At 42.3% G+C, this 12,500-nt stretch overlaps 1 non-coding gene across 1 annotated transcript; it reads right to left on the bottom strand.

Moving 5' to 3' along the window:
• Positions 1–8,974: 8,974 nt before the first annotated feature.
• On the bottom strand, positions 8,975–9,093 carry LOC123687368. The gene has a single exon (XR_006749097.1). It is a non-coding gene; the product is annotated as a 5S ribosomal RNA (ribosomal RNA).
• Positions 9,094–12,500: the final 3,407 nt, after the last annotated feature.

Below are 12,500 nucleotides of genomic sequence, written 5' to 3'. Positions count from 1 at the left end.
ATGACGTGAACGACTTTACGGCGCGATTTAAGATACCGATGCATGACGTGAACGACTTTTCGGCGCGATTTAAGATACCGATGCATGACGTGAACGACTTTACGGCGCGATTTAAAGCTATACCGATGCATGACGTAAACAAGATCACACCGATGCAGCACGTTAACATTAAAGCCCGCCTAATCCGATCGATGGAGGCCGTCTCGAGTGTCCAACTTGCTCACAAGAGCCGAGAAACAAACCGATGCATCACGTAGACAAGATCGTACCGAATGTTAACACAATCCAAAAGGAAATAATCTTAGATGAATATCGATTCTGATTATTGATTTTTCTTTCGCGATATTGATAGAAGACATCTGAATGAATTTCGAATTAATTCCGAAATCAAAAAAATATTTTCAATAAATTTTTTTTCTAGAGTACCTCGGTCTTTTCTATTTTTTTTCCAAGTTTCGTACGTCAATCAACATACATCCCAGAAAAAATCATCTCTCTAACTATCCTGGTTCAAAAGTTGTATCGGAACTTTTCACGTCGAAAAAGAACATAGGCGAAAAAGGACGTGAACATTATTCCTTATAAAAATCAAACCCGACCATGGATTTTGATTCTGATTGTTGATTATCGCTATTAGAACACATTAGGAGGCAACCAAATCAAATTTGAGAAAATTCCACAATCAGAAAATTTTTTTCGAAAAAAAAAAAAAAATTCGAGAACACCTCGGTCATGGCAAGTTATTTCCCACAATCCATTCCCCAATCAACGTACATCCCAGAAAAAATCATCTCTCTAACTATCCTAGTTCAAAAGTTGTATCGGAACATTTTCACGTCGAAAATATATCTCTAAGTCCAGACCGATGCACCACGTAATCTCGGGCAGACCGATGCACAACGTAAATGACGATCGGGACCGGGGCGATCGGTCGTATCTGACACCGCCGGCTCGGTTCTAACATCGTCAATGAGTCGGGGTTGTAAAAAAGGACGTGAACATTATTCCTTATAAAAATCAAACCCGACCATGGATTTTGATTCTGATTGTTGATTATCGCTACTAGAACATATAAGGAGGCAACCAAATCAAATTTGAGAAAATTCCACGATCAGAAAATTTTTTTCGAAAAAAAAAAAAAATCGTAATCACCTCGGTCATGGCGAGTTATTTTCCGTATTTCATTCCACAATCAACGTACAACATAGAAGAAATCATCTCTCTAACTATCCTGGTTCAAAAGTTGTATCGGAACATTTCACGTCGTAATATCTCGCCAAGTCCAGACCTCGGCGATAGGTAGTATCTGACACCGTCCGCTCGGGACTGACATCGACTTGGACTCGGGCTGATGATGGGGAGGCGTTTAAGGACGTGAACATTTTTCCTTATAAAAATTAAAGTCGACAATGAATATTGATTCTGATTACTGATTTACGCTTTAAAAACACATTAGAAGGCAACCAAATCGAATTTGAGGAAATTCCACGATCAGAAAATTTTTTTCGAAAAAAAAAAAAATCCGAAAAATATTTTTCGATTCCGATTACTGATTTACTCTTTTAGAACACATTAGGAGGCAACCAAATCAAATTTGAGAAAATTCCACAATCAGAAAATTTTTTTCGAAAAAAAAAAAAATTCGAGGACACCTCGGTCATGGCAAGTTATTTCCCACAATCCATTCCCCGATCCACGTACATCCCAGAAAAAATCATCTCTCTAACTATCCTGGTTCAAAAGTTGTATCGGAACATTTTCACGTCGAAAATATATCTCTAAGTCCAAACCGATGCACCACGTAAACTAGGGCAGACCGATGCACCACGTAATATCGGGCAGACCGATGCAGAACGTAAACTCGATCATACCGATGCTTCACGTAATCTCGATCTTACCGATGCACCACGTAAACAAGGGCAGACCGATGCAGAACGTAAAGTAGATCTTACCGATGCACCACGTAATCTCGATCTTACCGATGCACCACGTAATCTCCATCTTACCGATGCACCACGTGAACTGGATCTTACCGATGCAGAACGTGAATTGGATCTTACCGATGCAGAACGTGAATTGGATCTTACCGATGCACCACGTAAACTCGATCATACCGATGCACCACGTAATCTCGGGCAGACCGATGCACAACGTAAATGACGATCGGGACCGGGGCGATCGGTCGTATCTGACACCGCCGGCTCGGTTCTAACATCGTCAATGAGTCGGGGTTGTAAAAAAGGACGTGAACATTTTTCCTTATAAAAATCAAACCCGACCATGGATTTTGATTCTGATTGTTGATTATCGCTACTAGAACATATAAGGAGGCAACCAAATCAAATTTGAGAAAATTCCACGATCAGAAAATTTTTTTCGAAAAAAAAAAAAAATCGTAATCACCTCGGTCATGGCGAGTTATTTTCCGTATTTCATTCCACAATCAACGTACAACATAGAAGAAATCATCTCTCTAACTATCCTGGTTCAAAAGTTGTATCGGAACATTTCACGTCGTAATATCTCGCCAAGTCCAGACCTCGGCGATAGGTAGTATCTGACACCGTCCGCTCGGGACTGACATCGACTTGGACTCGGGCTGATGATGGGGAGGCGTTTAAGGACGTGAACATTTTTCCTTATAAAAATTAAAGTCGACAATGAATATTGATTCTGATTACTGATTTACGCTTTAAAAACACATTAGAAGGCAACCAAATCGAATTTGAGGAAATTCCACGATCAGAAAATTTTTTTCGAAAAAAAAAAAAATCCGAAAAATATTTTTCGATTCCGATTACTGATTTACTCTTTTAGAACACATTAGGAGGCAACCAAATCAAATTTGAGAAAATTCCACAATCAGAAAATTTTTTTCGAAAAAAAAAAAAATTCGAGGACACCTCGGTCATGGCAAGTTATTTCCCACAATCCATTCCCCGATCCACGTACATCCCAGAAAAAATCATCTCTCTAACTATCCTGGTTCAAAAGTTGTATCGGAACATTTTCACGTCGAAAATATATCTCTAAGTCCAAACCGATGCACCACGTAAACTAGGGCAGACCGATGCACCACGTAATATCGGGCAGACCGATGCAGAACGTAAACTCGATCATACCGATGCTTCACGTAATCTCGATCTTACCGATGCACCACGTAAACAAGGGCAGACCGATGCAGAACGTAAAGTAGATCTTACCGATGCACCACGTAATCTCGATCTTACCGATGCACCACGTAATCTCGATCTTACCGATGCACCACGTGAACTGGATCTTACCGATGCAGAACGTGAATTGGATCTTACCGATGCAGAACGTGAATTGGATCTTACCGATGCACCACGTAAACTCGATCATACCGATGCACCACGTAATCTCGGGCAGACCGATGCACAACGTAAATGACGATCGGGACCGGGGCGATCGGTCGTATCTGACACCGCCGGCTCGGTTCTAACATCGTCAATGAGTCGGGGTTGTAAAAAAGGACGTGAACATTTTTCCTTATAAAAATCAAACCCGACCATGGATTTTGATTCTGATTGTTGATTATCGCTACTAGAACATATAAGGAGGCAACCAAATCAAATTTGAAAAAATTCCACGATCAGAAAATTTTTTTCGAAAAAAAAAAAAAATCGTAATCACCTCGGTCATGGCGAGTTATTTTCCGTATTTCATTCCACAATCAACGTACAACATAGAAGAAATCATCTCTCTAACTATCCTGGTTCAAAAGTTGTATCGGAACATTTCACGTCGTAATATCTCGCCAAGTCCAGACCTCGGCGATAGGTAGTATCTGACACCGTCCGCTCGGGACTGACATCGACTTGGACTCGGGCTGATGATGGGGAGGCGTTTAAGGACGTGAACATTTTTCCTTATAAAAATTAAAGTCGACAATGAATATTGATTCTGATTACTGATTTACGCTTTAAAAACACATTAGAAGGCAACCAAATCGAATTTGAGGAAATTCCACGATCAGAAAATTTTTTTCGAAAAAAAAAAAAATCCGAAAAATATTTTTCGATTCCGATTACTGATTTACTCTTTTAGAACACATTAGGAGGCAACCAAATCAAATTTGAGAAAATTCCACAATCAGAAAATTTTTTTCGAAAAAAAAAAAAATTCGAGGACACCTCGGTCATGGCAAGTTATTTCCCACAATCCATTCCCCGATCCACGTACATCCCAGAAAAAATCATCTCTCTAACTATCCTGGTTCAAAAGTTGTATCGGAACATTTTCACGTCGAAAATATATCTCTAAGTCCAAACCGATGCACCACGTAAACTAGGGCAGACCGATGCACCACGTAATATCGGGCAGACCGATGCAGAACGTAAACTCGATCATACCGATGCTTCACGTAATCTCGATCTTACCGATGCACCACGTAAACAAGGGCAGACCGATGCAGAACGTAAAGTAGATCTTACCGATGCACCACGTAATCTCGATCTTACCGATGCACCACGTAATCTCCATCTTACCGATGCACCACGTGAACTGGATCTTACCGATGCACCACGTAATCTCAATCTTACCGATGCACCACGTGAACTGGATCTTACCGATGCACCACGTAAACTCGATCTTACCGATGCACCACGTAATCTCGATCTTACCGATGCACCACGTAATCTCCATCTTACCGATGCACCACGTAATCTCGATCTTACCGATGCACCACGTAATCTCCATCTTACCGATGCACCACGTGAACTGGATCTTACCGATGCACCACGTAATCTCAATCTTACCGATGCACCACGTAATCTCCATCTTACCGATGCACCACGTGAACTGTATCTTACCGATGCACCACGTAATCTCAATCTTACCGATGCACCACGTGAACTGGATCTTACCGATGCACCACGTAATCTCAATCTTACCGATGCACCACGTGAACTGGATCTTACCGATGCACCACGTAAACTCGATCTTACCGATGCACCACGTAATCTCGATCTTACCGATGCACCACGTAATCTCCATCTTACCGATGCACCACGTAATCTCGATCTTACCGATGCACCACGTAATCTCCATCTTACCGATGCACCACGTGAACTGGATCTTACCGATGCACCACGTAATCTCGATCTTACCGATGCACCACGTAATCTCCATCTTACCGATGCACCACGTGAACTGGATCTTACCGATGCACCACGTAATCTCAATCTTACCGATGCACCACGTGAACTGGATCTTACCGATGCACCACGTAAACTCGATCTTACCGATGCACCACGTAATCTCGATCTTACCGATGCACCACGTAATCTCGATCTTACCGATGCACCACGTAAACAAGGGCAGACCGATGCAGAACGTAAAGTAGATCTTACCGATGCACCACGTAATCTCGATCTTACCGATGCACCACGTAATCTCCATCTTACCGATGCACCACGTGAACTGGATCTTACCGATGCACCACGTAATCTCAATCTTACCGATGCACCACGTGAACTGGATCTTACCGATGCACCACGTAAACTCGATCTTACCGATGCACCACGTAATCTCGATCTTACCGATGCACCACGTAAACTCGATCTTACCGATGCACCACGTAATCTCGATCTTACCGATGCACCACGTAATCTCCATCTTACCGATGCACCACGTGAACTGGATCTTACCGATGCACCACGTAAACTCGATCTTACCGATGCACCACGTGAATTGGATCTTACCGATGCACCACGTAAACTCGATCTTACCGATGCACCACGTAATCTCGATCTTACCGATGCACCACGTGAACTGGATCTTACCGATGCAGAACGTGAATTGGATCTTACCGATGCAGAACGTGAATTGGATCTTACCGATGCACCACGTAAACTCGATCATACCGATGCACCACGTAATCTCGGGCAGACCGATGCACAACGTAAATGACGATCGGGACCGGGGCGATCGGTCGTATCTGACACCGCCGGCTCGGTTCTAACATCGTCAATGAGTCGGGGTTGTAAAAAAGGACGTGAACATTTTTCCTTATAAAAATCAAACCCGACCATGGATTTTGATTCTGATTGTTGATTATCGCTACTAGAACATATAAGGAGGCAACCAAATCAAATTTGAGAAAATTCCACGATCAGAAAATTTTTTTCGAAAAAAAAAAAAAATCGTAATCACCTCGGTCATGGCGAGTTATTTTCCGTATTTCATTCCACAATCAACGTACAACATAGAAGAAATCATCTCTCTAACTATCCTGGTTCAAAAGTTGTATCGGAACATTTCACGTCGTAATATCTCGCCAAGTCCAGACCTCGGCGATAGGTAGTATCTGACACCGTCCGCTCGGGACTGACATCGACTTGGACTCGGGCTGATGATGGGGAGGCGTTTAAGGACGTGAACATTTTTCCTTATAAAAATTAAAGTCGACAATGAATATTGATTCTGATTACTGATTTCCGCTTTAAAAACACATTAGAAGGCAACCAAATCGAATTTGAGGAAATTCCACGATCAGAAAATTTTTTTCGAAAAAAAAAAAAATCCGAAAAATATTTTTCGATTCCGATTACTGATTTACTCTTTTAGAACACATTAGGAGGCAACCAAATCAAATTTGAGAAAATTCCACAATCAGAAAATTTTTTTCGAAAAAAAAAAAAATTCGAGGACACCTCGGTCATGGCAAGTTATTTCCCACAATCCATTCCCCGATCCACGTACATCCCAGAAAAAATCATCTCTCTAACTATCCTGGTTCAAAAGTTGTATCGGAACATTTTCACGTCGAAAATATATCTCTAAGTCCAAACCGATGCACCACGTAAACTAGGGCAGACCGATGCACCACGTAATATCGGGCAGACCGATGCAGAACGTAAACTCGATCATACCGATGCTTCACGTAATCTCGATCTTACCGATGCACCACGTAAACAAGGGCAGACCGATGCAGAACGTAAAGTAGATCTTACCGATGCACCACGTAATCTCGATCTTACCGATGCACCACGTAATCTCCATCTTACCGATGCACCACGTGAACTGGATCTTACCGATGCAGAACGTGAATTGGATCTTACCGATGCAGAACGTGAATTGGATCTTACCGATGCACCACGTAAACTCGATCATACCGATGCACCACGTAATCTCGGGCAGACCGATGCACAACGTAAATGACGATCGGGACCGGGGCGATCGGTCGTATCTGACACCGCCGGCTCGGTTCTAACATCGTCAATGAGTCGGGGTTGTAAAAAAGGACGTGAACATTTTTCCTTATAAAAATCAAACCCGACCATGGATTTTGATTCTGATTGTTGATTATCGCTACTAGAACATATAAGGAGGCAACCAAATCAAATTTGAGAAAATTCCACGATCAGAAAATTTTTTTCGAAAAAAAAAAAAAATCGTAATCACCTCGGTCATGGCGAGTTATTTTCCGTATTTCATTCCACAATCAACGTACAACATAGAAGAAATCATCTCTCTAACTATCCTGGTTCAAAAGTTGTATCGGAACATTTCACGTCGTAATATCTCGCCAAGTCCAGACCTCGGCGATAGGTAGTATCTGACACCGTCCGCTCGGGACTGACATCGACTTGGACTCGGGCTGATGATGGGGAGGCGTTTAAGGACGTGAACATTTTTCCTTATAAAAATTAAAGTCGACAATGAATATTGATTATGATTACTGATTTACGCTTTAAAAACACATTAGAAGGCAACCAAATCGAATTTGAGGAAATTCCACGATCAGAAAATTTTTTTCGAAAAAAAAAAAAATCCGAAAAATATTTTTCGATTCCGATTACTGATTTACTCTTTTAGAACACATTAGGAGGCAACCAAATCAAATTTGAGAAAATTCCACAATCAGAAAATTTTTTTCGAAAAAAAAAAAAATTCGAGGACACCTCGGTCATGGCAAGTTATTTCCCACAATCCATTCCCCGATCCACGTACATCCCAGAAAAAATCATCTCTCTAACTATCCTGGTTCAAAAGTTGTATCGGAACATTTTCACGTCGAAAATATATCTCTAAGTCCAAACCGATGCACCACGTAAACTAGGGCAGACCGATGCACCACGTAATATCGGGCAGACCGATGCAGAACGTAAACTCGATCATACCGATGCTTCACGTAATCTCGATCTTACCGATGCACCACGTAAACAAGGGCAGACCGATGCAGAACGTAAAGTAGATCTTACCGATGCACCACGTAATCTCGATCTTACCGATGCACCACGTAATCTCCATCTTACCGATGCACCACGTGAACTGGATCTTACCGATGCACCACGTAATCTCAATCTTACCGATGCACCACGTGAACTGGATCTTACCGATGCAGAACGTGAATTGGATCTTACCGATGCACCACGTAAACTCGATCTTACCGATGCACCACGTAATCTCGATCTTACCGATGCACCACGTGAACTGGATCTTACCGATGCAGAACGTGAATTGGATCTTACCGATGCACCACGTAAACTCGATCTTACCGATGCACCACGTAATCTCAATCTTACCGATGCACCACGTGAACTGGATCTTACCGATGCAGAACGTGAATTGGATCTTACCGATGCACCACGTAAACTCGATCTTACCGATGCACCACGTAATCTCAATCTTACCGATGCACCACGTGAACTGGATCTTACCGATGCAGAACGTGAATTGGATCTTACCGATGCACCACGTAAACTCGATCTTACCGATGCACCACGTAATCTCGATCTTACCGATGCACCACGTGAACTGGATCTTACCGATGCAGAACGTGAATTGGATCTTACCGATGCACCACGTAAACTCGATCTTACCGATGCACCACGTAATCTCAATCTTACCGATGCATCACGTAATCTCGATCTTACCGATGCAGAACGTAAACTCGATCATACCGATGCACCACGTTATCTCGGCAGACCGATGCAGAACGTAAAAAAAAAGCTTACAGCACGCGGTGTTCCCAAGCGGTCACCCATCCAAGTACTAACCGCGCCCGACGCTGCTTGGCTTCAGTGTTCTGACGAGAACTGGCAATTTCAGCGTGGTATGGCCGTAAACAACAAATATAGCGATATTTTCTATGATATCTCACTTTTTGGGAGCGGAAAGGACGTGAACGTTTTTCCTTATAAAAAATGAAATAACTTTTGGATATTAATTCTGATTGTTGATTTAAGTTTTAAGAACACATTAGGACATATCTCAATGAAATTTGAGGGATTTCCGAAATCGAAAAATATTTTTCGAAAAAAAAAAAAAATCCCAGAAGACCTCGGTCATCGCAAGTTTATTTCCATATTCTATTACACAATCAACGTACATCACAAAAGGAACCATCTCTCTAACTATCACAGTTAAATTTTTGTATCGGAACATTTCACGTCGGAATATCTCGCTAAGTCCAGACCGGGGAGATCGGTCGCATTTGACACCGTCCGCTCCGGTCTAACATCGTCTTGGAGTCGGGGTAACGATGGAGAGGCGTTTAAGGACGTGAACATTTTTCCTTATAAAAATTAAAGTCGACAATGAATATTGATTCTGATTACTGATTTACTCTTTTAGTACACATTAGAAGGAAACGCAATCAGATTTGAGGAAATTTCAAGATCAGAAAATTTTTTTCGAAAAAAAAAAAAATTCAAGAACACCTGGGTCATGGCAAGTTATTTCCCACAATCCATTCCACAATCAACGTACAACATAGAAGAAATCATCTCTCTAACTATCCTGGTTCAAAAGTTGTATCGGAACATTTCACGTCGAAATACCTCGCCAAGTCCAGACCGGGGCGATAGGTAGTATCTGACACCGTCCGCTCGGGACTGACATCGACTTGGACTCGGGCTAATGATGGGGAGGCGTTTAAGGACGTGAACATTTTTCCTTATAAAAATTAAAGTCGACAATGAATATTGATTCTGATTACTGATTTACGCTTTAAAAACACATTAGAAGGCAACCAAATCAAATTTGAGGAAATTCCAAAATCAGAAAATTTTTTTTCAAAAAAAAAAAAATCCGAAAAATATTTTTCGATTCTGATTACTGATTTACTCTTTTAGAACACATTAGAAGGCAACGAAATCAAATTTGAGTGAAATCCAAAATCAGAAAATATTTTTAGAAAAAAAAAAAAAATTCGAGAACACCTCGGTCATGGCAAGTTATTTTCCACAATCCATTCCCCAATCAACGTACATCCCAGAAAAAATCATCTCTCTAACTATCCTGGTTCAAAAGTTGTATCGGAACATTTTCACGTCGAAAATATATCTCAGAGTCCAGACCGATGCAGAACGTAAACTCGATCATACCGATGCTTCACGTAATCTCGATCTTACCGATGCACAACGTAAACTAGATCACACCGATGCAGAACGTAAACTCGATCATACCGATGCACCACGTAAACTCAGGCAGACCGATGCAGAACGTGAACTCGATCTTACCGATGCACCACGTAATCTCGATCTTACCGATGCACCACGTAAACTCGGGCAGACCGATGCAGAACGTGAACTCGATCTTACCGATGCACCACGTAAACTAGGGCTGACCGATGCATCACGTAAACGACGATCGAGAGGCGCGAAAGGACGTGAACGTTTTTCATTATAAAAATTGAAATAAATGATAAATAATGATTCTGATTGTTGGTTATCATTTTTAATAAGCATTAGGAGGCAACCAAATGAAATTTGAGGAAATTCCGATAATAGAAAATTTTTTCGAAAAAAAAAAAAAATTCATGAAATCCTCGGTCATCGCAAAATATTTACCATATTCTGTTCGATAATCAACGTATATTTAAGAAGGAATCATATCTGTATCTATCTTGGTTCAAATTTTGTATCGGAACATTTTGACCAAAGTCCGAGCTTCGGCCGAAACAGACACCGCTGACCTGGCCTATCGATCGACCGAGAGTCGGGGATAGAGCGTAAGTGTTGTCTGGAGGGGAACCCTGTGCTCTCCTGACATATATAGGGAAGGTGGTCGCGTTGGGCGATGCAGAACGTTTGGATCGGGAATTATATTTTTGGTTCAGCTATTGGAATATGGTTTATTGTTGGTATATATTGGCGAAATAACGTTCTTACTGACTGGGGATATTCATAAAAATGAGTCCGGAGATTTTCAGATCGAAGTCCGAGTGATCCGACTTGGAAGGCGTGTTGGGTGGGTCGAGATGGCTTAGATAGATCAGACGAGGCGGGCTAAGTGTTGACGTCATGCATCGGTCCATTTTCAGATTGAGTCCGAGTAATCCGACTTTGAAAGAGTGTTGGGTGCGTCGAGACTGTTTAGATAGATCGGACGAGGCGGACTAGGTGTTAACGACATGCATCGGTATATTTTCTGATCGGAGTCCGAAGAAATCGGCCCTAGTAGGCGCAGCGGACGGTCGAGACGGCCTCGGTGGGTCGGATCGATCGGGAAAAGTTTGCTAAATCGTGTCTGGAGGGGAACCTTGGGTTCTCCTGACATATATAGGGGATAAGGTTTGGGTGAACGATTCTTCACGTAAAAGTTGAGTAATTTATTTTTCGATAAGCTTTTGGATATTGATGAGAAGTATATGTATATCTTCGATTAAAAGAATTCTTACCGTCTCCATGTATATTATATTAGATATATAAGAAATAGTTAACGTGATGCATCGGCCGATTTCCGGATCGGAGTTCGAGAGATGCGACTTTCGATGCGCGATGGGTGGTTCGAGACGGCCTAGATCGATCGGACGAGGCGGACTAGGTGTTAACGACATGCATCGGCGGATTTTCTGATCGGAGTCCGAAGAAATCAGCTCTAGTAGGCGCGGCGAACGGTCGAAACGGCCTCGATCGATCGGACGAGGCGGACTAGGTGTTAACGACATGCATCGGCGGATTTTCTGATCGGAGTCCGAAGAAATCAGCTCTAGTAGGCGCGGCGAACGGTCGAAACGGCCTCGATGGGTCGGATCGATCGGGAAAAGTTTGCTAAATCGTGTCTGGAGGAGAATCCGGGGTTCTCCTGACATATATAGAAGGGGTGGAGAATGGGTCCTGTCCTAGACTGTTTGGAGTTCTTTTTAGGATGATATTCAGTTGGTAAGTGGTAGACCCGAATCCGACCTCGGCGTTTGGGTACTGGCAAGGTGTGTTGGTTTCGGCTTTCGCATCTTGGGTCGCTTTCGTCAACCTCATGCAGCGAGGTCGCGGTCCGCTTCGTCTCTTTGTAGTCGAATGGCCTTTAAGCGACCAACCTTAAAATCGTGATCCTCTGCCCGTTGCGGGTTATGTTCACAAAAAATTTGCAACCACTCAATTCGTTCCGAGCGACAAATATTGTTGAATCTCGAATCACCGTGTCGTTATATTCACATGTATAGCGAAGGGTCGAGATGGAATGTGTATAAGAAATTAGTTGATAGCCGGGGGTTCGTATTATATATGGACGCCTTGGCGAGGGATTGTTTC

Source organism: Harmonia axyridis, chromosome X (genome assembly GCF_914767665.1).
Source record: "Harmonia axyridis chromosome X, icHarAxyr1.1, whole genome shotgun sequence".
NCBI classification, from domain to species: domain Eukaryota; kingdom Metazoa; phylum Arthropoda; class Insecta; order Coleoptera; family Coccinellidae; genus Harmonia; species Harmonia axyridis.
This window is presented reverse-complemented; position numbering and strand designations above follow the sequence as displayed.